This window comes from Aegilops tauschii, chromosome 3, assembly GCF_002575655.3.
Source record: "Aegilops tauschii subsp. strangulata cultivar AL8/78 chromosome 3, Aet v6.0, whole genome shotgun sequence".
Lineage (NCBI taxonomy): Eukaryota > Viridiplantae > Streptophyta > Magnoliopsida > Poales > Poaceae > Aegilops > Aegilops tauschii.
In genome coordinates this window covers 515,859,573-515,884,857 of record NC_053037.3, presented here as the reverse complement: position 1 = coordinate 515,884,857, position 25,285 = coordinate 515,859,573, and positions in this window count along the sequence as shown.

The window sequence follows — 25,285 nt, the reverse complement described above, 5'->3', positions numbered from 1 at the left end:
TTGTCACTTGATAACGGGATCACATCATTAGGAGAATGATGTGATGGACAAGACTCATCCGTTAGCATAGCATATGATTGTTCAGTTTATTGCTACCGCTTTCTTAATGTCAAATACATATTCCTTCGACCATGAGATCATGCAACTCCCGGATACCGGAGGAATACCTTGTGTGCTATTAAATGTCACAACATAACTAGGTGATCATAAAGATGCTCTACAGGTATCTCCGAAGGTGTCCGTTGAGTTGGTGTGAATCAAGATTAGGATTTGTCACTCCGTATATCGGAGATGTATCTCAGGGCCCTCTTGGTAATACAACATCACAAGAAACTTGCAAGCATGACTAAGGAGTTAGTTACAAGATGATGTATTATGGAACAAGTAAAGAAACTTGCCAGTAACGGATTGGACTAAGTATGGAAATACCGACGATCGAATCTCGGGCAAGTAACATACTGACAGACAAAGGGAATTACGTATGTTGTCATAAAGTTTCGACCGATAAAGAACTTCGTAGAATATGTACGAGCCAATATGGGCATCCAGGTCCCGCTATTGGTAATTGACTGGAGAGGCGTCTTGGTCATCTCTACATCATTCTCGAACCCATAGGGTCCACACGCTTAACGTTCATTGACGATATAGTATTATATGAGTTATGTGAGTTGATGACCAAATGTTGTTCGGAGTCCCGGATGAGATCACGGACATGACAAGGAGCTCCGGAATGGTCCGGAGGTAAAGATTGATATATATGACGATGCTATTTGGTCACCGGAAAGGTTTCGGAATGTATCGGGTAGTCATCGAATCACCGGAAGGGGTTCCGGGAGGCCCCGGGAGGTTATTGGGCCATATGTGCCAAAAGAGGGGAGCACACCAGCCCACAAGGGGCTGGCACGCCCCACCTCTAGGCCGCCGGCCCTATGGAAGGAAAGGGGGGACGGCTAGCCCCTCCTGCCTTCCCTCCACCTAAGAGAAAGGAAAGGGGGCACCCCCTCCTGCCTTCCCCCCGCGCGCCCAAGAAGGAAAGGGGACGCGACTATGGCAGGGGCCAAGGGTGGCCGCTGGCCCCTTGGGGTTTCCCTAGGCTGCCTTCCCTCCTCCCCCACCTATATATGTGTGTGGAGGGAGAGGGGCAACACACAACACGATTCCCTAGCCGTGTGCAGTGCCCCTCTCCCTCTAGTTCATCCTCGGTCGTATTTTCATAGTGCTCGGCAAAGCTCTGCGTAGATAGTTGCATCACCACCGTCATCACGCCATTGTGCTGCCGGAACTCATCTACTACTTCGCCCATCTTGCTGGATCAAGAAGGCGAGGACGTCATCGAGCTGAACGTGTGCTGAACGCGGAGGTGTCGTACGTTTGGTACTTGATTGGGCGGATCGTGAAGGTGTGCGACTACATCAACCGCGTTGATAAACGCTTCCGGTTAACGGTCTAGGAGGGTACATAGACACACTCTCCCCTCTCGTTGCTATGCATCTGCATGGATAGATCTTGCGTGTGCATAGATTTTTTTTGTTTTCCATGCAACGTTCCCCAACACAGCACCCAAGCACCAGTCCACCCACATATCAAATTATCAAAGTAGCGAGCGTGAATCAAATAAACATGATGAAAGTGACTAGATGAAATTCCCGTGTGTCCTCGAGAACATTGTTCTTATTATTAGAGACCGCTCCGGCCTGTCCTTTGCTACAAAAAGGATCGGGCTACCTTTCCGCACTTGTTGTTACTATTGTTACTTGTTACTTGTTACAAATTATCTTGCTATCAAACTACATGTTACCAACAATTTCAGTGCTTGCAGAAATTACCTTGCTGAAAACCACTTGTCATTTCCTTCTGCTCCTCGTTGGGCTCCTCGTTGGGTTCGACACTCTTACTTATCGAAAGGACTATGATTGATCCCCTATACTTCTGGTCATCAAGAAGACATAGATCCAAAATTCGCATCATAGGAGACCCCGACATCGGATAAGACTTTGACCAAATGACTATCAGGTAAGGAAGACAACACCAAATGAACAGGGGAAGGAATGGGGAAAGTACCTAGGTGGACCACATCCTTAGTAGCAGCCAAGCGAGCCACCCGATTAGGGATGGGCTCCCCGCTGGCCTTGCGCTTCGGCTTTTGTGCGCGGTGGACACCAAGGAGTGAAGTGAAGCCGAACGCGCCACCGATGATGACGTAGCACCCACCGAGGCAGCAGTCGCTGCCGCACCCAGCTCCGCATCCAGTCGATGGCAGAGGCCAGCCAAAGATTGCTTCCGAGCCCGACGAGGCCCTACGCTTGGCGTACAACTTCATCACTCATGTCTTCTTATTCTTGCTAACATGGCCCGAAGCAACCGAGGTCGGAGATGGAGGAACATCCACTATACTAGAGAGCGAGGGAGAGGCAAGGCAGGTCGACACGTTGGAGCAGACAATAGAAAACGGGGTGTCCGCGCCCTTCTCCAGAGGAGCAGATTGAGTACCCGGGGCAAGAATCAAAGTGACAGCAGCTGCAGCTCTGGGTTCGAACCCCTCTGACGCACCCCTAGTGGGGACATTGGATTTGAACAAGCCATGAATCTCCGAGCCCAGGCCTTCCCATTCAGATCTGTTAAATTGGGCATCAGAGCCACCCCCGTGTTGCTTTCGTCAGGACCATCGTCCCCACGAGGCCCAGGAGGACACGGGTTGGCAGGAGGAGTAGGAGGGGGGACCTGTTGAGCAGCCTAGTGATAACCCACAAGTATAGGGGATCGCAACAGTTTTCGAGGTAGAGTATTCAACCCAAATTTATTGATTCGACACAAGGGGAGCCAAAGAATACTCTCAAGTATTAGCAGTTGAGTTGTCAATTCAACCACACCTAGATAACTTAATATCTGCAGCAAAGTATTTAGTAGCAAAGTAGTATGGAAGTAACGGTAACGGTGGCAAAAGTAACAGTGATAGTTTTTGTAGTGATTGTAATGGCAGCAACGGAAAAGTAAATAAGCGAAGAACAATATGTGAAAAGCTCGTAGGCATTGGATCGGTGATGGAGAATTATGCCGGATGCGGTTCATCATGTAACAATCATAACATAGGGTGACACAGAACTAGCTCCAATTCATCAATGTAATGTAGGCATGTATTCCAAATATAGCCACACGTGCTTATGGAAAAGAACTTGCATGACATCTTTTGTCCTACCCTCCCGTGGCAGCGGGGTCCTAACGGAAACTAAGGGATATTAAGGCCTCCTTTTAATAGAGTACTGGACCAAAGCATTAACACATAGTGAATACATGAACTCCTCAAACTACGGTCATCACCGGGAGTGGTCCCGATTATTGTCACTTCGGGGTTGCCAGATCATAACACATAGTAGGTGACGAATGACTTGCAAGATAGGATCAAGAACTCACATATATTCATGAAAACATAATAGGTTCAGATCTGAAATCATGGCACTCGGGCCCTAGTGACAAGCATTAAGCATAGCAAAGTCATAGCAACATCAATCTCAGAACATAATGGATACTAGGGATCAAACCCTAACAAAACTAACTCGATTACATGATAAATCTCATCCAACCCATCACCGTCCAGCAAGCCTACGATGGAATTACTCACGCACGGTGGTGAACATCATGAAATTGGTGATGGAGGAAGGTTGATGATGACGATGGCGACGGATTCCCCTATCCGGAGCCCCGAAAGGACTCCAGACCAGCCCTCCCGAGAGAGTTTAGGGCTTGGCGGCGGCTCCGTATCGTAAAACGCAATGAATCCTTCTCTCTGATTTTTTCTCTCCAAACACGAATATATAGAGTCGGAGCTGAGGTCGGTGGAGCACCAGGGGGCCCACGAGGCAGGGGGGCGCGCCCAGGGGGGCAGGCGCGCCCCCACCCTCGTGGCTAGGGTGTGGGCCCCCTGGCCTTGATTCTTTTGCCAGTATTTTTATTATTTCCAAAAATAATCTCCGTGAAGTTTCAGGTCATTCCGAGAACTTTTGTTTCTGCACAAAATAACACCATGGCAATTCTGCTGAAAACAACGTCAGTCCAGGTTAGTTCCATTCAAATCATGCAAGTTAGAGTCCAAACCAAGGGCAAAAGTGTTTGGAAAAGTAGATACGACGGAGACGTATCAACTCCCCCAAGCTTAAACCTTTGCTTGTCCTCAAGCAATTCAGTTGATAAACTGAAAGTGATAAAGAAAAAATTTTACAAACTCTGTTTGCTCTTGTTGTTGTAAATATGTAAAGCCAGCATTCAAGTTTTCAGCAAAGATTATGAACTAACCATATTCATAATAACACTTAGGTCTCATGTTTACTCATATCAATGGCATAATGAACTAGCAAGCAATAATAATAAATCTCGGATGACAACACTTTCTCAAAACAATCATGATATGATATAACAAGATGGTATCTCGCTAGCCCTTTCTGAGACCGCAAAACATAAATGCAGAGCACCTTTAAAGATCAAGACTGACTAAACATTGTAATTCATGGTAAAAGAGATCCAGTCATAGTCATACCAAATATAAATTAATAGTAATGGATGCAAATGACAGCAGTGCTCTCCAGCTGGTGCTTTTTAATAAGAGGGTGATGACTCAACATAAAAGTAAATAGATAGGCCCTTCGCAGAGGGAAGCCGGGATTTGTAGAGGTGCCAGAGCTCGATTTTTGAAATAGAGATGAATAATATTTTGAGCGGCATACTTTCATTGTCAACATAACAACTGAGAGATGGCGATATCTTCCATGCTACACACATTATAGGCGGTTCCCAAATAGAATGGTAAAGTTTATACTCCCCCTCCACCAACAAGCATCAATCCATGGCTTGCTCAAAACAACGAGTGCCTCCAACTAACAAGAGTCCCGGGGGAGTCTTGTTTGCAATTATTTCGATTTGATTTGCATAAAGCATGGGACTGGGCATCCCGGTGACCAGCCATTTTTCTTGTGAGTGAGGAGCGGAGTCCACTCCTCTTGAGAATAACCCGCCTAGCTTGGAAGATACAGACAGCCCTAGTTGATACATGAGCTATTCGAGCATGCAAAACAGAATTTCATTTGAAGGTTTAGATTTTGGCACATACAAATTTACTTGGAATGGCAGGTAGATACCGCATATAGGAAGGTATGGTGGACTCATATGGAATAACTTTGGGGTTTAAGGGATTGGATGCACAAGTAGCTTTTGTCCCATTATATTTGGTAGACCCTTTTTGAACACTGTTAGTGCTAGGATAGACTGCGAAAAGGATGTTGTTACTATTGGTCTAGGTGATATGTCTCATGAGTTTAATTTCTCTAAATTTCATAGACAACACCGTGAAGAGGAATTACCGAGTAAGGATGAAATTATTGGTCTTGCTTCTATTGCCGTACCTCCTAGTGATCCTTTAGAACAATATTTGCTAGACCATGAAAATGATATGTTTATGAATGAAAGAAGGGAAACAGATGAAGTGTTCTTTAAACAGGAACCCATCCTGAAACACAATTTGCCTGTTGAAATCTTAGGGGATCCTCCTCCACCCAAGGGTGATCCCGTGTTTGAGCTTAAACCGTTACCTAATACTCTTAAATATGCTTATATTGATGAGAAAAAGATATATTGTCACAGCCTAGAATTTGCTTGTCATTAGTTGCATTTGAGAGCATCATGCATCATGTCTAAATTCTGAAAGTTGAATTGAGGTTAGTTGAAACCCTCAGAGATCACTTCAAATGTGTCCAAGAAAATGTTCCTCTTAGTCTCTGAAAATATTGGCAAGGGGTGAAACTCAAAACAATATTTTTGGAATCTCAGAGATATTTATTTTGGGCCTTTGAATTAAATCAATAACATATTTGAGTTGAATTTATTTCTATTATATAAGAAATAAAGTTCAAATATTTTTGTAAGTTTGCATGTGACCTTGGACTAGCTCCCTGAGCTCACATAAAAATTTACAGCAAGTTTTAAAATGGTTTGGTTTGTAAATCAAATCAAAACAAAGAAAGAAAAATAGAAAACAGGAAATAAAAGAGAGAGAGAATCTTACCTGGCCTCACCTGTGCAGCCCACCAACCGGCCCAGCATTGCAGCTGGCCGGCCCAGCCCACCAGCGCCTCCTCCCCTGTCGTCTTCCTCCTCTGCCAGGAGCACGAGCGCGTGCCCGACGCGCGCACGGCCACCGCACACCACCTCCTGCTTGCCGCCGAGGGCCTGGACGCCTCCACGATGCCACGCAGCCCCCCTGGTCCCTCTCGCTCACTCCCTCGAGCTCATCCCCCTCCTCTGCTCTCTCCACCGCACACGCCCGAGCGAGCTCCTCGCCGCCGTTGGCCGTAGCCGTGGCCATCGTGCTCCCCTCGTCTCCCCGTGCTGTCCACGAGCTCCGCCTCCATCCCCCGCGCCTCTCCGTCAACCCGCGCGACGCCGAACGCCCTGCATCAACCTCTGCACCGCCATCTTCGCTGCCTCTGCCCCGAGATCGCCGGTGACCTCCCGATGTTGTCAGCCCCTCCCCGAGCTCGCCAAGACCACCGTCGACTCTGCCGTGAGCTCCTCAATCGAACTCCCTCTCCTCCGACTCATTTGCACGCCGTAGCCGCCGCCCCCTTGCTGACCGTAGCGCGCCGCGGCCCACACTCGTCGCCGGTGGTGCTCTGGTGACCATATGGTCCCGGGCTTGTGCCCATTGCACTCCCCGCATCGCGTAGGAGCCGTAGGTGCTAGCGCCGCCCCGCCTAGGCCACTGCAGCAACGAGCCCGAGCTCGACCGAGCTTCGGCCGCCACCGAGCTCGTCGCCGGCGCCACTCCGGCCACTCCCCGGCCGCGCCACCACCATGGTTGGATGCGGACGAGCGTCCGCATCCCGTAGCTGTGCTCCGCGCGCCAAACAGATCCCGCAGCGCACCGCCGTGTCTGGACTCGCCGGCGGCTAAACGCCGGCGACCGCTGACCCGTTGACCGGCGTGGGTTGACCCCACTGCCCGGTTTGACTTCACCCTCTCTCTCATTGACTTGCGGGCCCCGCCCGACTAATTACTCTAGTTAGCACTAATTAACTAGTTAGGTTAGTTACTACAGTCACTGACTAGTGGGCCCTGCCCAGTTAGTTAGGGCTAACTAACTTAGTTAGTTGACTGGGTCACTGACCAGTGGGTCCCACTGGTCAGGTTTGAACTGGTCGACGCCTTTGAACTGCCGACGTCACCCCGACATCATGCTAACGCAGTTAACCTTTTTCTGGATTTATTCTTATTCAGGAAATTCCAGAAAATAGCTAAAACTTCTAAAATTCATAGAAATTAATCTGTAACTCAGAATGAAATAAGTTATATATGAAAAATGATCAGAAAAATCCAATCTATCCATCTCTACTGGTTTCATGCATGTTAGAGCAACTTAACCTGGCTGTTTAGGTCAAACATGTTAATGCACTTATATGAACCCATAACTTGAGCTTGTATTTGAATCTTTGATTCAAATAAGCTCAAAACCTTCTGGTTGTAGTTGCATTAGCCCAACACACTCATATTGCCATGTCATGATCATGCATCATATTGTGCATTGCATTGATTGTGTTTCCTCTCTGTTGCCGGTGGTTGTCCCCTCTCAATAGACGTATTCCGACGATGAGTTCGATGACACCGATGAAGAGCTATACTATCTTCAGAAGTGCCAGGCAAGCAAAACCCCCTTGTTCATTCCGATACAATCCCACTCTCTCGCTTCTGCTCTCTTTTATTGCATTAGGACAACATCGATTCAACTGTTACATGCTGCGGTAGCTGAACCCCTTTTCTTCTGCATGACCTATGATTGCCACAGTAAATAGATGAAACCCACTAGCATGAGTAGGAGTTGTTTGAGCCCTGATGTGCCTACTCATTCATGCTTGTTTGTCATGCCTGCTACTACATAGAGTTGAGTCAGGTCTGATTCATCGGGGATGAATTGGAATGGTGATGAACATGTCCTACTGGGTGTGAGCTAAGTGTGTGAACACGATTTGGTAAAGGTATCGATGAGAGACCATGTAGGAGTACATGGTGGGTTGTTTCATTGGAACCGTCCTTAAGCACTGAGATCTATATGTGTGATTTAAGATTCAGCTACTACCATGCATTGGGCCCGAAACCAATGGACCCTGTCGGCTTTTTATCCACCCTTGTCCTCTGTCCAGGAGTTGCAAGTAGTTTCTGGTGTTTGTAGTATGCTGGAGGCCGTGCGCAGCGCTGACCCGAGGGGTGGGCTGTGATGCGGTAGGCACGTGGCCGGGCATGCCGGGCGCCCGTTTGGTGTCTCGGAACCCTGTACACATCGTTCGGGGCCATATGTGGAAACCTCAGCCGGACTCCCTGCGGATGGAACCTGAATAGGCGATAAACCTGGACTAGAGACTTGAGTGTTTAGGTAGGCCGTGGCCGACACCCTCGCTGGGCTTCCGCTTGAAGGTTGCTGAGTACATGTCGTGTAAACGGTGATAAGTGGTGAGAGCGTGTGTGAAGAAGTACACCCCTGCAGGGTTAACATCATCTATTCGAATAGCCGCGTACGCGGTAAAGGACTACTTGGTTGCCTATACAGTTCATAGACAAGTGAAAGTGGATACTCTAAAACTCGCAAGATAAGCGTGAGTGCTATGCATTGCCTTCTCGTAGGGAGACGGGAGCGGATCCATAGTGGTGTATTGATATGGTGAATATGTGGACTCATGTGCGCCACCTCAAAAGAGTTACTTGCAGTCATAGTTTAGGATAGCCACTGAGTCAAAGTTGGCTTGCTGCAGTCAAACTCCACCACCCCCTTTGTTGATACTGATGCATATGTAGCTTTTTCTGATGTAAGTCTTGCTGGGTACATTTGTACTCACGTTTGCCTATTTTATGTTTTTGCAGAGAGACGTTAGTCTCGCTAGTAGTTCCGTGTGGACTTCGGCGTTTAGCTTGATACCTCAGCTACGATCTTGTGCCTTCGGCAGGATCTGGTAGATATTCAGGCTCCTCAGCCTTTTTCATTTGTAGATGTCTGTACTCAGACATGTTAAGCTTCCGCATGTGCTTTGACTTGTATGCTCTGAATGTTGGGTCATGAGACCCATGTTTGTAATATCTTGGCTCCTTGGAGCCTAATGAATAAATACTTGAGTCATAGGTTATGTTGTGATGCCATGTTGTATTTGCACATATCGAGCATATTTTGTGTATGGTTGAAATGCTTGGTATATGTGGGATCCGACAACCTAGTTGTTTATCCTTGGTAGCCTCTCTTATGGGGGAATGTAGTCTTGTGCTTATGAGCCATAGTAGTCCGCTACAGCCCGGTTCACCGGAGTCCTGCTAGCCCAGCACTACTGCTCCGGAACGCTTGACTGGCCGGCATGTGATTCACTTCGTTCCAGTGTCTGTCCCTTCGGGGAAATGTCATGCGGTGACATCCGGAGTCCTGCCTAGCCTGCTACAGCCCGGGTTCCCGGAGTCCTGTTAGCCCAGTGCTACAGCCCGGATTCGCACGCTGCTGACCGACATGCTCGATGTTGATTCATGTATGCCTGTCCCGGTAAGTTAGTGCCACTTGGGGTTCATGACTAGTCATGTCGGCCCGGGTTCTCTGTCATATGGATGCTAGCGACACCATCATATACGTGAGACAAAAGGCGCAAATGGTCCCGAGCCATGGTAAGGCGACACCCGTGGTAATACCGTGCGTGAGGCCGCAAAGTGATATGAGGTGTTACCGGCTAGATCGATGTGACTTGGAATCGGGGTCCTGATGGTGTTGGTATGAGAGCCTGACTGCCTGTAGGATTACCAAGCCAAACTGGTCGAAGTTGAGTCTAGAAATGCTTTAGTTATATAAGGGAATTGATTGTGGAAGGGAACGTAAGGCTATTTTTACTCCTTTACCTTATGCCTTCCGATCTGAGTCAATCTCTTCTTTTCTACGGGGATTAAGAACTAGGCCTTCTCATCTATCTATTAGGATGACGAGTTGCTATGTTAGAGACTTATAGGATTGTTGGTTCCAGGCCTCAATTCAGTTTCTACTACTTTTAGTATGTTGTCAGTTGAACCAGAACCTTGATATGATGATGTTAAGTGGTTATGCCACCATTTTGCACGATGTCTCTAATATTTTTGAGCATTTACAGCCGTTATGCTGTCCGAGTCATCCCAGGTGTCTAAACCATCTGATGCATTTGCAAAATCCTTTTCCTCTGGTTTTGTTGTTCTTTTAGGCCAAGTTAATCACACTAATTGCCGAGTTGAGGTATTCTATTGCCTCGACATATATGTTGGAGCTATTATTATGACCCTAGGTGTCTTAGAGGATCACCTAATAATCTAGCCATGTTTTGTGTTCCCAGTGTGATGATTCTGGCCATCTTTCTCGAAAGCATCCCCGTGATGCCATTTAGTTAGTAGGCATTCTATTTCTGGGTTCTTGAACCCAAGATTCACTCTACTTACCTCATGTTGATAGTGTTTGCTCGTTCCTTTAGAATATTAGTAACCTTTGTGATAGTCCTCGAGGTCCGTGGTATATCCTTCTTCCAAATACCATGAACTACTTATGGCAGAAGCTCTCCTGAACCAAAAGATCACAATAAGAGTGCTCTTAATGGGTTCTCCATTCAAGAATTGTGAATCTGCCAGTCCTACCTTTCTGCATGGGTTATCCGAACGAAACCTGTTGAACTTCGTTCGACATGCTAAACCATGCATCCACAACTCAGAAAATCATATGTTCTTTTGGGTTGTCCCTCTTTAGTTATTTCCTGGCCCTCGTCTATCAATTGATAGTCAAGAGTATGTGTGCATTCGTTCATTGATGCCTATTTCTCTTGTGTCCGTCAAGTCGCTCTATTCCAGAATGACTAGGAGAAACAAACTCCAGTACCTTGTCCACTTCGAGGATTGGGTCAAAGTAGTTGAATTCCGTGGATCAAAATGCCAATCCATCTTTTGCTCTGTTCTACCTAGGAGTGTTACCATCTTTATGTCAAGAATGTCATGAGAATTGCACCACCTCTTATGGATTCTTGACGCAGTGATACTTCTCGCTATCATTATTCATTCCTCGGTCCCGTGTTGTTGTAACCGGAATGCCGACAAGTGAACTGTGATGTGTGAAATCGATACTTTTAGTAACCTCGTTGCTTGGTAGTTAATGGACAATATTCTCATTCTTAGCGTGTTGGTTATTGAATCATCATCCTAAGATTGATCGTGCTACCTAGTCCTTATTTCCGCTGCACTCTTCGATCAATGAGTTAGGATTGTGTCAATCCCTCACTCTTTTGATCATATCATCTTGCCTTGAAAGCAAGATTGCCCCCGAGCTTAATAACATTTCGGTGGTTCGTGATCTTCCGAATATCTTCTTGGAAGTATCACCAGGTTGTCCCCTGACTGTTATGTTGAGTTCGTGATCATGTTGGTTCTCCTCCAAACCACCCATTCTCCAAGAATCTGTGTTGGATACCCCTGAGCTAGTTGGTTAAGCCAAACAACAACTTGGAGAGTTGGAAGATAAAAGCTTGTCTGACTTAGCTCATGTTAAGGGATAACTTTTTTTTGTGTGCGTGTGTGTTGAAGAAAGATGATATCTCCATCGATTGGTCCTCGTGATGAGTTGTTGGATCTATTGCCTTGTCAAAACTTTGACTTGAGTATGGGCTATCATCAAGTCAAATCAGAACCAACGATGTTCGTAATGTTGTCTTACTCGTGGTTGATCCCTCGAGCATACACCATTACATCTTTTGGTCTGACCAATGCTATCACCGTGTTCACATGATGGTGGAAGTCCAGTGATATGGAAATTCCGATGAGTTGCTGTTGAGCCCATCAGCGGCATTTTGTCAGCTCCATGATTCATGTTGAACATCAAGCTAGTATTGGAAACTTTTGTAAGCATCATCTTCGTGTTCCGTTCATGAAGCCTATGTTTGGATGAAAGGAGTGACTTCCTTTGATTCACATGCATTAGATGTAAGTTGCCGCCGTGAATTCGAGAAAGTTTGTTTTTGCTTCCTTTGGAATCATCCCAAGTCAGTCATGCCCGTGCGAAGTATTCTATGGTCCGATAGACTGATCATCTTCATTTTATATGTAATCCCTAGCACACCAAGCCACTGATTGATTTGTTCAAGGAAAAGAAGTTCTTAAGTGCTAATCCTTAAGGACCCAAAGGTACATGCGCAGGACTTCGCTCTCCGCAATGATGGTTCCCAATCAGAACTCGGTAGTGTTGCGTTGTAAGACTACTATGTGGTCATGCTTGTCTTGGACAACATGTTCACATGTATGTAGCAGAACAAGCTCATGTTTTGGAGCTTGCTATCGTAGTTCATCTCCCGAGAATCTCGCAACGCCATCTCCTCGATTGTGTTGCAATATTTCATTTTTCTCTCTAGACTGGATAAGTCTGGAATATCCTGAGACCAACCAGATCTGAATCTCAGGCAGATATGATGGTTGGAACATTCCCAACATCTAAATTTGGATTCCCAGCTTGCACCGCCATTGTGCCAATTCCCATGGGCTGCCCTCTCGATAATTGTTGTTTAGGATCATCTTCAAAAGTGGTCCTACCATGGGTCCCATCCATTCCCGATGATAAGCAAATCATCCATCGCGTTGTCTTCAACAAGGTAGTCCACATCATCCATTCGAATCCGGATATGCCATTCCTTTGAAATCCGCCAAACGATCAATTGCGATTATCTTAGGCTGGTATAAAGAGTTTCAATGATCTAGATATCAAAAGGAATTCTTTTTGCCATTTAAGGGAATAAATCTACGAGTCACCTCCCCCAAGGTGCCCTGTTATGGGACCATGGCAATTATTTCCTCGCTACCTTGACACCATCCACCAACTCTCTAAGCGTGGAATTGTTGCCCACCAAATCAAACATCGTCGTTTGTTCTTCCATCCCTCTCGATGTGTTTTGTGTCTCAACTCGAGATGTTTCAACATCTCATTCCGCGAGTTGATCTTGTATAGCTCGATCTTCGAGAAGATCAATCCTAGTAGGGTTTCTTTCCGTTGTCATCGCATGGATGAAGATCTCAAAAGCGAGGATGTCAAGATCAACGTATGCAACGAATCAACAACCTTATGAGGTGCAACCTGGATCACGAAGATTGTGTTAGCCTTGTGTCCCCTCTGTCTCCTTACCTCACGTCCTGAATCTCGGGATAAGATTCTTGTTTAGTGGGGGTGAGTTGTCACAGCCTAGAATTTGCTTCTCATTAGTTGCATTTGAGAGCATCATGCACCATGTCTAAATTCTGAAAGTTGAACTGAGGTTAGTTGAAACCCTCAGAGATCACTTCAGAATTAATCAACATTAAAATCTTCTCAAATGTGTCCAAGAAAATGTTCCTCTTAGTCTCTGAAAATATTGGCAAGGGGTGAAACTCAAAACAATATTTTTGGAATCTCAGAGATATTTATTTTGGGCCTTTGAATTAAATCAATAACATATTTGAGTTGAATTTATTTCTGTTATATAAGAAATAAAGTTCAAATATTTTTGTAAGTTTGCATGTGACCTTGGACTAGCTCCCTGAGCTCACATAAAAATTTATGAAAAGTTTTAAAATGGTTTGGTTTGTAAATAAAATCAAAACAAAGAAAGAAAAATAGAAAACAGGAAACAAAAGAGAGAGAGAGAGAGAGAGAGAGAGAGAGAGAATCTTACCTGGCCTCACCTGTGCAGCCCACCAACCGGCCCAGCATTGCAGCTGGCCGGCCCAGCCCACCACCGCCTCCTTCCCTGTCGTCTTCCTCCTCTGCCAGGAGGACGAGCGCGTGCCCGACGCGCGCACGGCCACCGCACACCACCTCCTGCTTGCCGCCGAGGGCCTGGACGCCTCCACGACGCCACGCAGCCCCCCTGGTCCCTCTCACTCACTCCCTCGAGCTTATCCCCCTCCTCTGCTCTCTCCACCGCACACGCCCGAGCGAGCTCCTCGCCGCCGTTGGCCGTAGCCGCGGCCACCATGCTCCCCTCGTCTCCCCGTGCTGTCCACGAGCTCCGCCTCCATCCCCCGCGCCTCTCTGTCAACCCGCGCGACGCCGAACGCCCTCCATCAACCTCTGCACCGCCATCTTCGCCGCCTCTGCCCCGAGATCACCGGCGACCTCCCGACGTCGTCGGCCCCTCCCCGAGCTCGCCAAGACCACCATCGACTCCGTCGTGAGCTCCTCAATCGAACCCCTCTCCTCCAACTCATTTGCACGCCGTAGCCGCCACCCCCTTGCTGACCGTAGCGCGCCGCCGCCCGCGCTCGTCGCCGGTGGTGCTCCGGTGACCATATGGTCCTGGGCTTGTGCCCATTACACTCCCCGCATCGCGTAGGAGCCGTAGGTGCTAGCGCCGCCCCGCCTAGGCCACTGCAGCAACGAGCCCGAGCTCGACCGAGCTTCGGCCGCCGCCGAGCTCGTCGCCGGCGCCAATCCGGCCACTCCCCGGCCACGCCACCAGCACCGTTGGATGCGGACGAGCGTCCGCATCCCGTAGCTGTGCTCCGCGCGCCAAACGACGCTCTGTAGGAGAATCCCGCAGCGCACCGCCGCGTCTGGACTCGTCGGCGGCTAAACGCCGGCGACCGCTGACCCGTTGACCGGCGTGGTTTGACCCCACTGCCCGGTTTGACTTCACCCTCTCTCTCACTGACTTGCAGGCCCCGCCCGACTAATTACTCTAGTTAGCACTAATTAACTAGTTAGGTTAGTTACTACAGTCACTGACTAGTGGGCCTTGCCCAGTTAGTTAGGGCTCACTAACTTAGTTAGTTGACTGGGTCACTGACCAGTGGGTCCCACTGGTCAGGTTTGACCTGGTCGACGCCTTTGACCTACGGACGTCACCCCGACGTCATGCTGACGCAGTTAACCTTTTTCTGGATTTATTCTTATTTAGGAAATTCCAGAAAATAGCTAAAACTTCTAAAATTCATAGAAATTAATCTATAACTCAGAATGAAATAAGTTATATATGAAAAATGATCAGAAAAATCCAATCTATCCATCTGTACTGGTTTCATGCATGTTAGAGCAACTTAACCTTGCTGTTTAGGTTAAAAATGTTAATGCACTTATATGAACCCATAACTTGAGCTTGTATTTGAATCTTTGGTTCAAATAAGCACAAAACCTTTTGGTTGTAGTTGCATTAGCCCAACACACTCATATTGCCATGTCATGATCATGCATCATATTGTGCATTGCATTGATTGTGTTTCCTCTTTGTTGCCGGTGGTTGTCCCCTCTCGATAGACATATTCCGACGATGAGTTCGATGACACCGATGAAGAGCTATACTATCTTCAGAAGTGCCAGGCAAGCAAAACCCCATTGTTCATTCTGATACAATTCCACTCTCTCGCGCCTGCTCTCTTTTACTGCATTAGGACAACATCGATTCAACTGTTACATGCTGCGGTAGCTGAACCCCTTTTCCTCTGCATGACCTGTCATTGCCACAGTAAATAGATGAAACCCACTAGCATGAGTAGGATTTGTTTGAGCCCTGATGTGCCTACTCATTCATGCTTGTTTGTCATGCCTGCTACTACTTAGAGGTGAGTCAGGTCTGATTCATCGGGGATGAATTGGAATGGTGATGAACATGTCCTACTGGGTGTGACCTAAGTATGTGAACATTATTTGGTAAAGGTATCGATGAGAGGCCATGTAGGAGTACATGGTGGGTTGTTTCATTGGAACCATCCTTAAGCACTGAGATCTGTATGTGTGATTTAAGATTCAGCTACTACCATGCATTGGGCCCGAAACCAATGGACCCTCTCGGCTTCTTATCCACCCTTGTCCTCTGTCCAGGAGTTGCAAGTAGTTTCTGGTGTTTGTAGTATGCTGGAGGCCGTGCGCAGCGCTGACCCGAGGGGTGGGCTGTGATGCGGTAGGCATGTGGCCGGGCATGCCGGGCGCCCATTCGGTGTCTCGGAACCCTGTACGCATCGTTCGGGGCCGTATGTGGAAACCTTGGCCAGACTCCCTGCGGATGGAACCTGAATAGGCGATAAACCTGGACTAGAGACTTGAGTGTTTAGGTAGGCCATGGCCGACACCCTCGCTGGGCTTCCGCTTGAAGGTTGCCGAGTACATGTCGTGTAAACGGCGATAAGTGGTGAGAGCGTGTGTGAAGAAGTACACCCCTGCAGGGTTAACATCATCTATTCGAATAGCCGGGTCCGCGGTAAAGGACTACTTGGTTGCCTATACAGTTCATAGACAAGTGAAAGTGGATACTCTAAAACTCGCAAGATAAGCGTGAGTGCTATGGATGGCCTTCTCGTAGGTTGACGAGAGCGGATCCATAGTGGTGTATTGATATGGTGAATATGTGGACTCATGTGCGCCACCTCAAAAGAGTTACTTGCAGTCATAGTTTAGGATAGCCACTGAGTCAAAGCTGGCTCGCTGCAGTCAAACTCCACCACCCCCTTTGTTGATACTGATGCATATGTAGCTAGTTCTGATGTAAGTCTTGCTGGGTACATTTGTACTCACGTTTGCCTATTTTATGTTTTGCAGAGAGACGTCAGTCTCGCTAGTAGTTCCGTGTGGACTTCGGCATTTAGCTTGATACCTCAGCTACGATCTTGTGCCTTCGGCATGATCTGGTAGATAGTCAGGCTTCTCGGCCTTTTTCATTTGTAGATGTCTGTACTCAGACATGTTAAGCTTCCGCATGTGCTTTGACTTGTATGCTCTGAATGTTGGGTCATGAGACCCATGTTTGTAATATCTTGGCTCCTCGGAGCCTAATGAATAAATACTTGAGTCATAGAGTTATGTTGTGATGCCATGTTGTATTTGCACATATCGAGCATATTGTGTGTATGGTTGAAATGCTTGCTATGTGTGGGATCCGAAAACCTAGTTGTTTATCCTTGGTAGCCTCTCTTATGGGGAAATGTAGTCTTGTGCTTCCATGAGCCATAGTAGTCCGCTACAGCCCGGTTCACCAGAGTCCTGCTAGCCCAGCACTACTGCTCCGGAACACTTGACTGGCCGGCATGTGATTCACTTCGTTCCAGTGTCTGTCCCTTCGGGGAAATGTCACGCGGTGACATCCGGAGTCCTGCCTAGCCTGCTACAGCCCGGGTTCCCGGAGTCCTGTTAGCCCAGTGCTACAGCCCGGATTCGCACGCTGCTGACCGACATGCTCGATGTTGATTCATGTGTGCCTGTCCCCGTAAGTTAGTGCCACTTGGGGTTCATGACTAGTAATGTCGGCCCGGGTTCTCTGTCATATGGATGCTAGCGACACTATCATGTACATGAGGCAAAAGGCGCAAACGGTCCTGGGCCATGGTAAGGCGACACCCGTGGGAATACCGTGCGTGAGGCCGCAAAGTGATATGAGGTGTTACCGGCTAAATCGATGTGACTTGGAATCGGGGTCCTGACATATGTCCTGTTATTATTAGTGCTAACCTTTCAGAGCATGAAGAAGAGAGATTATTGAAAACTCTGAGGAAGCACCGTGCTGCTATTGGATATACTCTTGATGATCTTAAGGGCATTAGTCCCACTCTATGTCAACACAAAATAAATTTGGAGAAAGATGCCAAACCAGTTCGTGATCACCAATGACGACTGAATCCTAAAATGAAAGAAGTGGTAAGAAAGGAAATACTAAAGCTCCTTGAGGCAGGTATAATTTATCCCGTTGCTGATAGCCAGTGGGTAAGTCCTGTCCATTGTGTCCCTAAGAAGGGAGGTATTACTGTCGTTCCTAATGATAAAGATGAATTGATTCCACAAAGAATTATTACAGGTTATAGGATGGTAATTGATTTTCGCAAATTAAATAAGGCTACTAAAAAAGATCATTACCCCTTACCTTTTATCGATCAAATGCTAGAAAGATTATCCAAACATACACATTTTTTGCTTTCTAGATGGTTATTCTGGTTTCTCTCAAATACCTGTGTCAGCCGATGATCAATCAAAGACCACTTTTACTTGCCCTTTTGGTACTTTTGCTTATAGACGTATGCCTTTTGGTTTATGTAATGCACCTGCTACCTTTCAAAGATGCATGATGGCTATATTCTCTGACTTTTGTGAAAAGATTTGCGAGGTTTTCATGGATGATTTCTCCGTTTATGGATCCTCTTTTGATGATTGCTTGAGCAACCTTGATCGAGTTTTGCAGAGATGTGAAGAAACTAATCTTGTCTTGAATTGGGAAAAGTGCCACTTTATGGTTAATGAAGGTATTGTCTTGGGGCATAAAGTTTCTGAAAGAGGCATTGAGGTTGATAAATCCAAGGTTGATGCTATTGAAAAGATGCCATGTCCCAAGGACATCAAAGGCATAAGAAGTTTCCTTGGTCACGCCGGTTTTTATAGGAGGTTCATTAAGGACTTCTCAAAAATTTCTCGGCCTCTGACTAATTTATTACAAAAAGATGTACCATTTGTCTTTGATGATGATTGTGTAGAAGCATTTGAAATACTTAAGAAAGCATTGATCTCTGCACCTATTGTTCAGCCACCTGATTGGAATTTACCCTTTGAAATTATGTACGATGCTAGTGATTATGCTGTAGGTGATGTTCTAGGGCAAAGAGTTGATAAGAAATTAAATGTTATTCAATATGCTAGTAAAACTCTAGACAATGCTCAGAGAAATTATGCTACTACTGAAAAGGAATTCTTAGCAGTTGTATTTGCTTGTGATAAGTTCAGACCTTATATTGTTGATTCTAAAGTAACTATTCACACTAATCATGCTGCTTTTAAATATCTTATGGAAAAGAAAGATGCTAAACCTAGACTTATTAGATGGGTTCTCTTGTTACAAGAATTTGATTTGCATATTGTTGATAGAAAGGGAGCTGAGAACCCCGTTGCAGACAACTTGTCCAGGTTAGAAAATGTTCTTGATGACCCACTACCTATTGATGATAGCTTTCCTGATGAACAACTGAATGTCATAAATGCTTCTCATACTGCTCCATGGTATGCTGATTATGCTAATTATATTGTTGCTAAATTTATACCACCTAATTTCACATACCAGCAAAAGAAAAAGTTTTTCTATGACTTGAGACATTACTTTTGGGATAACCCACATCTTTATAAAGAAGGAGTGGATGGTGTTATTAGACATTGTGTACCTGAGCATGAACAGGAACAGATCCTACGCAAGTGTCACTCCGAGGCTTATGGAGGACACCACGCTGGAGACAGAACTGCACATAAGGTATTGCAATCCGGTTTTTATTGGCCTACTCTCTTCAAGGATGCCCGTAAGTTTGTCTTATCTTGTGATGAATGTCAAAGAACTGGTAATTTAGTAGACGTCAAGAAATGCCTATGAATTATTCACTTGTTATTGAACCATTTGATGTTTGGGGCTTCGATTATATGGGACCTTTTCCTGCCTCTAATGGTTACACATATATTTTAGTTGCTGTTGATTACGTTACTATGTGGGTAGAAGCTATTCCAACTAGTAGTGCTGATCATAACACTTCTATTAAGATGCTTAAAGAAGTTATTTTTCCGAGGTTTGGAGTCCCTAGATATCTAATCACTGATGGTGGTTCACATTTTATTCATGGTGCTTTTCGTAAAATGCTTGCTAAGTACGATGTTAATCATAGAATTGCATCTCCTTATCACCCACAGTCTAGTGGTCAAGTGGAATTGAGTAATAGAGAGCTCAAATTAATTTTGCAAAAGACTGTTATTAGATCTAGAAAGAATTGGTCCAAGAAACTTGATGATGCATTATGGGCCTATAGAACTGCATATAAAAATCCTATGGGTATGTCTCCGTATAAAATGGTTTATGGAAAAGCATTTCACTTACCTCTAGAACTAGAACATAAGGCATATTGGGACATTAAAGAGCTCAACTATGATTTCAAACTTGCCGGTGAGAAGAGGTTATTTGACATTAGCTCACTTGATGAATGGAGAACCCAAGCCTATGAAAATGCCAAATTATTTAAAGAAAAAGTTAAAAGATGGCATGACAAAAGAATACAGAAGCGTGAGTTTAATGTAGGTGATTATGTATTGCTATACAACTCTCGTTTAAGATTTTTTGCAGGAAAACTTCTCTCAAAATGGGAAGGCCCTTACGTTATCGAGGAGGTCTATCGTTCCGGTGCCATAAAAATCAACAACTTCGAAGGTACAAATCCGAAGGTGGTGAACGGTTAAAGAATTAAACATTATATCTCAGGTAATCCCATAAATGTTGAAACCAATGTTATTGAAACCGTAACCCCGGAGGAATACATAAGGGACACTTTCCAGATTGTTTCAGACTCCGAAAAGGAATAGGTATGTGGTACGGTAAGTAAACCGACTCCAAAACAGTTATAAAGGCAAATTTTCTCTGTTTTGTAATATTTAGAAAAATAGAAAAATAAGAAGCAGTCCGGGAAGGACACGAGGCCTCCACGAGGGTGGAGGGCGCGCCGTACCCCCCTGGGCGCGCCCCCTACCTCGTGGGCACCTCGTGTGCTCTCCGGACTCCGTTTTCTTGCACGATACGTATTTTGGTCGGTAAAAATTCATTATATAATCTCCTGAAGGATTTGACTCCTGTATCACACAAATATCCTCTGTTCTTGTTTCGAGCTGTTTTTCTGACAGATCATCATGACGTCTCCAAGTGCCCCCAAGGACAAGTTCTTCGAGAAGGTCATCAATCCCTACCTCGCGGAGGTGCTGCAACACCCTCAAACCATTGAGATGCATGAGGGGGTGCTGCACATCCGCGATGTTGAGGGACCACGGAGGACCGGAAGCGTGGAGACAAGGCTTGAAGCAATGGAGCAACAAGTTTTCAAGTGCCAAGAGATGGTGGAGCGTGGACTTGACTCCAATCACATAATGATCACGGAGTTCACCAACAACCACAAGCTGGATACCAAGGACATTGGGGAGACCATCTTCAAGCTCCACGAGAAAATCGAGCACCTCCAAGCCCAAATATATGACCTGCAAAACCAAAACTGTGAGTATGAATATAGATTCAAGAGGATGAGTTTGGCTACAGATTTTAGGATCCCGGAGACTCGATCATCCTTCTATGATGGTGAGCCTATGCCTTGGAAGATGGACAAAAAGCCTACATCATCAACAATCCCTTCACCATCAAAGGAGACATAATCACATGGGTATGGGCACTCCCCTTGGCAACTGGCAAGCTTTGGGGAGGTGCCCCGGTATCGTATCACCATCACACCCCTATCTTTACCGTTTTTCTTGGTTCGATCCTATTATCTTGATCTAGTAGAATAAAGTTTTGGTATGATCTAGTTTTGAGTTTTGCTTTATGATCCCTCTATGTAATCGAGTCCGTGAGCTATATAATAAAGATTAGTGTTGAGTCAAGGGCTTGATTATTTTGCCATGATCTTGAATGAATAAAAGAAAAGAGAAAAGAATAAAAAGAAATAAAGAGATCATATTGATCTTATGAAGAGTAATGACTTCACATAGAAAGAGTATGATGATTAAAAATTGTTGAGAGTTGACAAACATAGCTTTGGTCATCATTGCAATTAATAGGAAGTAATAAAGAAACAGAGGTTTCACATATAAATATACTATCTTGGACATCTTTTATGATTGGGATCCCTCATTAAAATATGACATGCTAAAGAGTTGATGTTGGACAAGGAAGACAACGTAATGGGTTATGTTTTCTTATATCTGAGATAAAGTATATTGTCATGGATCATCCAACATGTTGAGCTTGCCTTTCCCCCTCATGCTAGCCAAATTCTTTGCACCAAGTAGAGATACTACTTGTGCTTCCAAAAACCCTTAAACCAGTTTTGCCATGAGAGTCCACCATATCTACCTATGGATTGAATAAGATCCTTCAAGTAAGTTGTCATCGGTGCAAGCAATAAAAATTGCTCTCTAAATATGTATGATTGATTGGTGTGGAGGAAATAAGCTTTATACGATCTTGTGATGTGGAAGAAATAAAAGCGACAGACTGCATAATAAAGGTTCATATCACAAGTGGCAATATAAAGTGACGTTCTTTCGCATTAAGATTTTGTGCATCCAACCCTGAAAGTGCATGGCAACCTCTGCTTCCCTCTGCGAAGGGCCTATCTTTTATTATTACCTTCTACCTTATGCAAGAGTCATGGTGATCTTCACCTTTCCTTTTTACATTTTATCCTTTGGCAAGCACAGTGTGTTGGAAAGATCCTGATAGATATATCTAATTGGATGTGGGTTAGCATGAATTATTATTGTTGACATTACCCTTGAGGTAAAAAGTTGGGAGGCGAAACCATAAGCCCCTATCTTTCTCTGTGTCCGATTAAAACTCCGTAACCACAAGTATTGCGTGAGTGTTAGCAATTATGAAAGACTAAATGATAGTTGAGTATGTGGACTTGCTATAAAGCTCTGACATAGACTCTTTCTGATGTTATGATAAATTGCAATTGCTTCAATGACTGAGATTATAGTTTGTTGGTTCCCAATAAAGTTTCTGATTCGTACTTTGCATTGTGAATAGATTATTACTTGAGCATAAGAAATCATATGACAATATGTTGCTGTTATGAGAATAATCATGATGCCCTCATGTCCGTATTTTGTTTTATCGACACCTCTGCCTCTAAACATGTGGACATATTTATCGTTATCGGCTTCCGCTTGAGGACAAGCGAGGTCTAAGCTTGGGGGAGTTGATACGTCCATTTTGCATCATGCTCTTATATCGATATTTATTTCATTATGGGCTGTTATTACACATTATGTCATAATACTTATGCCTATTCTCTCTTATTTCGCAAGGTTTACATAAGGAGGGAGAATGCCGGCAGCTGGAATTCTGGGCTGGAAAAGGGGAAATATTAGAGACCTATTCTGCACAACTCCAAAAGTCCTGAAACTCCACGGAAGTTATTTTTGGAAATAATAAAAAACACTGAGCAGAAGAAATACGTCAGGGGGCGTCCACCTGTCCACGAGGGTGGGGGCGCGCCCTACCCCCTGGGCGCGCCCCCTACCTCGTGGGCCCACTGTTGGCCCTCCGGTGCCCATCTTCTGCTATATGAAGTCTTTCGTCCGAAGAAAAATCATAAGCAAGCTTTCGGGACGAGACTCCGCCGCCACAAGGCGGAACCAATCTAGGGCTCCGACAGAGCTGTTCTGCCGGGGACACTTCCCTCCGGGAGGGGGAAATCATCGCCATCGTCATCACCAATGCTCCTCTCATTGGGAGAGGGCAATCTCCATCAACATCTTCACCAACACCATCTCCTCTCAAACCCTAGTTCATCTCTTGTATCCAGTTCTTGTCTCTAAGTCTGGGATTGGTACCTGTAGGTTGCTAGTAGTGTTGATTACTCCTTTTAGTTGATGCTAGTTGGTTTATTTGGTGGAAGATCATATGTTCAGATCCTATATGCATATTAAGACTCCTCTGATTATGAACATGAATATGCTTTGTGAGTAGTTACTTTTGTTCCCAAGGACATGGGAGAAGTCTTGCTATTAGTAGTCATGTGAATTTGGTATTCGTTCGATATTTTGATGAGATGTATGTTGTCTTTCCTCTAGTGGTGTTATGTGAACGTCGACTACATGACACTTCACCATTATTTGGGCCTAGAGGAAGGCATTGGGAAGTAATAAGTAGATGATGGGTTGCTAGAGTGACAGAAGCTTAAACCCTAGTTTATGCGTTGCTTCGTAAGGGGCTGATTTGGATCCATATGTTTCATGCTATGGTTAGGTTTACCTTAATACTTTTGTTGTAGTTGCGGATGCTTGCAATAGAGGTTAATCATAAGTGGGATGCTTGTCCAAGTAAGGGCAGCACCCAAGCACCGGTCCACCCACATATCAAATTATCAAAGTACCGAACGTGAATCATATGAACGTGATGAAAACTAGCTTGACGATAATTCCCATGTGTCCTCGGGAGCGCTTTTCTCTATATAAGAGTTTGTTCAGGCTTGTCCTTTGCTACAAAAAGGATTGGGCCACCTTGCTGCACTTTATTTACTTTTGTTACTTGTTGCTTGTTACAAATTATCCTATCACAAAACTATATGTTACCTATAATTTCAGTGCTTGCAGAGAATACCTTGCTGAAAACCGCTTATCATTTCCTTCTGCTCCTCGTTGGGTTCGACACTCTTACTCCCCGGCAACGGCGCCAGAAAAAGGTCTTGATAACCAACAAGTATAGGAGATCGCAATAGTTTTCGAGGGTAGAGTATTCAACCCAAATTTATAGATTCGACACAAGGGGAGCCAAAGAATTTTTGTAAGTATTTGCAGTTGAGTTGTCAATTCAACCACACCTGGAGATTAATTATCTGCAGCAAAGTGATCGGTAGCAAAATAGTATGATAGTTTTGATAATAGTAGCAGCAACAATAGTAACGGTAACAGTGATAGCAGTGATTTTGTAGCAAGTGCAACAATAACGATAGCAGTAGTAACTTAGCAGAAACAATATACGATAAATTCGTAGGCATTGGATCGGTAATTTGTTGGATGGTATTCATCATGTGATAGTCATAACCTAGGGCGATACGACACTAGCTCCAGTCCATTAATATAATGTAGGTATGTATTCCGTAAATAGTCATACATGCTTACGGAAAGAACTTGCATGACATCTTTTGTCCTACCCTCCCGTGGCAGCGGGGTCCTATTGGAAACTAAGGGATATTAAGGCCTCCTTTTCATAGAGAATCGGAACAAAGCATTAACACACGGTGAATACATGAACACCTCAAACTACGGTCATCACCGGGAGTGGTCCCGACTATTGTCACTCCGGGGTTGCCGGATCATAACACGTAGTGGGTGACTATAACTTGCAAGATAGGATCTAGAACATGATTATACTGGTGATAACATAAATGGTTCAGATCTGAAATCATGGCACCCGGGCCCAAAGTGACAAGCATTAGGCATGGCAAAGTCATAGCAACATCAATCTCAGACCATAGTGGATACTAGGGATCAAGCCCTAACAAAAGTAACTCGATTACATGATGAATATCATCCAACTCCTCACCGACCAGCGAGCCTATAAAGGAATTACTCACTCCCGGTGGGGAGCATCATGGAATTGGCGATGGAGAAGGGTTGGTGATGACGAAGAATGAAGATCCCCCTCTCCGGAGCCGCAAACGGACTCCAGATCTGGCCTCCCGATGAAGAACAAGAGGTGACAGCAGCTCCGTCTCGTGGAACGCGATAATTCTTTCTCCCTGATTTTTTTCTGGA